The following is a 3737-nucleotide window of genomic DNA, read 5'->3' as shown; positions in this document are numbered from 1 at the left end:
CTCTTTCCTATCCTGTCCCTCCTGTACAGCCTATAGCCTATACATTTTAAAACTGATGTGAGTAACTATCTGGGGGATAGGCCCCTTTTCCCTATAAAAACCAGAATTTTTTATTTTATGATAAGCTATAGTGTTGGTTATTTTAATGAATCACTATGTAAAGGAAATGATGCCTGGTCAATTAAGGTCACATAATTTTGGAAAAATAAAGATTTGGGGTGTTTTAATGTTAGATGCTCAACTTACGACACCTTGGCCACATCCGGTCATGCAGGGATGTGTGGTTTTTGGCACCACAAACCTCTTTATGGTGCCACAAACCAAGCATGGCAAACATTAAAATGTGCCTCGCACTGCAAATTTGCAGTGCAGGGCCAAAATTTGCTACAGGGATTTCCCAGTAGCAAACCCCTCCCCCCAAAAACAGTACAAAAAGTGATGCAACACATGTGGAACAAGCGTGAGCTAACATACATGGAGGCCAGGCTGTCCAGAGCAATGCTCTGGCTGCTGACTAGGCTTCCATGCTGTCTGACTTGTGTCCCTGCTACTCCAGGCCACAAGGTAAGACTGCTGGGGCCAGCACCAGTGTTGGCTCTGGCCTCCAGCTCTCCCTGGCTGCAGAGCTGGGAGGAGCTGGGCAAAGGCAGTTTGTCCACTGGGAGACAAATTGTTCCTCAACAAAGTGCATACACTGTGGCAATTTTTGCTGCTGAAAGACCATGCCCCTGCATGTCTGGATCTGGGCCTTTGGTGCATCTACACATGTGCTTAACTGCGTAGTAGACTAATTTGCTGCAGTGTAAAGCATCGCAGTGTATACGAGTGATGCTATTAGACCTCAGCAAACTAATTTTTTTCACCACTGTACAATAATACTGCTGCACCCAGTATGTGTAAATGCTGACCCAGGCATAAATTGCACCTGGTCAACCCAGGCAGTAGGGGGGCAGACCCTTGCCTGCCACTTAGCCACATGGCTCTGCTCTTTGGGCACTCTCATGCCCCAGCCAGCTTTGATGCCACCCAATGCCATGACCTAGAGCCTGGGGCTTATCCCAGAGACTGCTGCCAGTCCAGGGCTGCTCCACCCAGGCTCAAACTTCTGTGCCCAGCAGTTGTTTAATGCATCACATTAATAGCATGTGTAGATGCACCCCATGAAAGAGTTTCAGTTTTAGAAGTGCTGAGTATCCAACCTCTGCAACTTGGACCCCTTTAAGGTGTTTTAAATTGGTTTCTCCCAGTCACCAATGACTGTTTGCTGTTCCACTGGGTTCAGCAATCATGGGAAGGTAGATTAGAGAACTGTAGCGTCAACATCAAAAAGCTCTTTCCTTTTACCTTCTTTGGAATAAAGCCAACCACGCTGGCCAGGTTTTATGTTAAATAATGAAAGCACTGACATTAAATGCATTGCAATGAATCACCAGCTTATTCGGGGTGATATTTTATAGTGCCGCAGTCTTACAGTTATGTACATTTTTAAAAAAATAGGTTTTAAATTACAAGTGCTTTATACAGCTCATTTGTAAACTCACCAGTACTTGGTGGAGGGAAGATATCTGTATTGCAGTCATTATCAAAAACAGAACCTTGTTTGCAAATTTCTCAGGAATAATAAAAAAGGTTAAAAAATGATGGAAACTGACATAATATGGATTTATAAATATTGTGTTAACAAAGCAAGTAGGCTGTGTAATTCTCAGACCTTAACAGCATTCTAAAATGTCCACAATAAAAGGAATTCTCTTTTATAATAAATTATTATGACTTCTTCTTGACTTGATTTATATTCAAGTATTTGATATGAACACTCTCATTGCTAGCTAGGAATTAAGATGAAAACATTGTGCTTTCTGAGAGCTGCTCATGTTCAGATGATGTGAGGGTTTTTTGCATACAAACCTCATTTGCAAAACAGTAGAATAGAACTGTACATAGTTTTATCGCTCCAAAATGAAGATACCTTTGGATTAGATATTTCCTGTTTATAAGAGAACCAGCAGCATGCTCTTTCTTGAAGCTTTTATGTAGAGCCACATCACGGGGTAATTTTGAATATGATCTGGCCTTGTAGGCAGCAGAATAAAAATAAATTCTCTATGTTGGCTAAATAAGAGGTGGTTGACCTAGTTATTGTGAATAAATGGATGAGGTACCTCTTTTTTGTGTTGGCAAATTGATCCTGATTTCCAGCCATTCCTCTTTTCTTCCTAACCAGATACCTTTAGACCCCATTGGGTCCCTAGAGATGTGCTTGATCATGTTCTAATTAGAATGTGTTGGAGCAGACTCGATCAAACGATTACTCAGTTAATCAATTAATTGCATCTGCTCCACATTCTAATTAGAACGTTCCAGCATGACATCACCATCATGTGTATTAAGGCCCCACACTTTTCAAAATGGCTACGGGGCTGTCTAAAACTTGTCATATGAGCTTTAGGTAAAGCATCCCATGGCCATTTTAAAATGCGTGGGGGCTTAATACATGTGACCGTGAAGTGTTTTAATTAAAGCGGCTGTCCAGGAACTGCTCTACTTAAAATTCCCCCTCTCCCCACCCCTGAGCATGTGTATAGGCATCATCCTTATATTCAAGCTCCTGCCACACCTTAATGAAATCAGTGCCCTTGTGAGATAGGGCCACTCTGAGAGTAAGGGGTGAAGCAGGATCTGCAAGAGCAGCTGCACACCATAAGAGGATTTCCCTACTCTGTAGGGATGACCCACTGGCTGGCTTCATAGCTAAGACAGAGCTACTGTAGAATGACCCAGGATTTGGGCTTAGTGCTTCCTTTTGTGGAAATGGTTCTTGGGAGAGCTGTTGGTTACTGAATGCATCTCACTTAATTTACTTTCCGAAAAAGTCAGCTTGCCACTCCCCTTGCTGCAAATTTCTCTTCCTAAGGCTCAAAAGATGCAAAAACCAATAAGTGAAACTGTTTGATGGAAGTGCCACTAACACCACTTGCTTAGTTGAGAGCATTTCATTAGCCTCATCTAGCTAACGATGCTGGGTGAGCTGTTATGCTAACTGTGTGGTGCCACATTTGTTCTGCTTATCACATTTCAGTAGCCTGATAGACAGTGCTTGTACAGTCTCTGTATGAAACAACTGTTACATGAGGTGAGAGTAGCTCCTAGGGATATTCATAGCTGTACACCTCTCTGTAATGTTCTTCCCACCTGGCATGGGGGGAATACTTAGGGTAGGGGAGCAGCAAGACTCCTGAGAGCTTTTAATGGTATATTAAACTCACAAGAGGTAGCACCGGTTTCTGTGTGATATCAGGCTCTGTATACCCAACTTGTGTCAGACACTGCGTAATAGAGAACAATGTTCTTCCCTTGTAGATTAGGGTACATCTCTCATATGTAACTTCTGCTAATTTAATGAATTATTTAGCAGTGTGGTGTTTGTAGACTCGTGCCAAAACTGTAATGGAATTCTACATCAGACTACGTGTGTAGCCAGATGTTCGCAATTTCTCTCCCTCTTTCTGTACAGATTTTATGCAAATGGGAGGAAGAACAACATTGCCATTACTAATTTCACTGCTAATAAATCCTGTAATGGACTCCTTGCTTGTAAAACCAAAGCCATAGTTTTACACAAGGAACAAGCTGTAGAAAGTGGTCCTTATACTTCATGAGTTAAAAAAAAGATTATTAGTGGTGACACCATTACAGGAGGGGCCAGACCCACAATGGGATTTAGGCACCTGACTCAG

Source organism: Gavialis gangeticus, unplaced genomic scaffold (assembly GCF_001723915.1).
Source record: "Gavialis gangeticus isolate Ggan-Ray unplaced genomic scaffold, GavGan_comp1, whole genome shotgun sequence".
Lineage (NCBI taxonomy): Eukaryota > Metazoa > Chordata > Crocodylia > Gavialidae > Gavialis > Gavialis gangeticus.
This window is presented reverse-complemented; position numbering follows the sequence as displayed.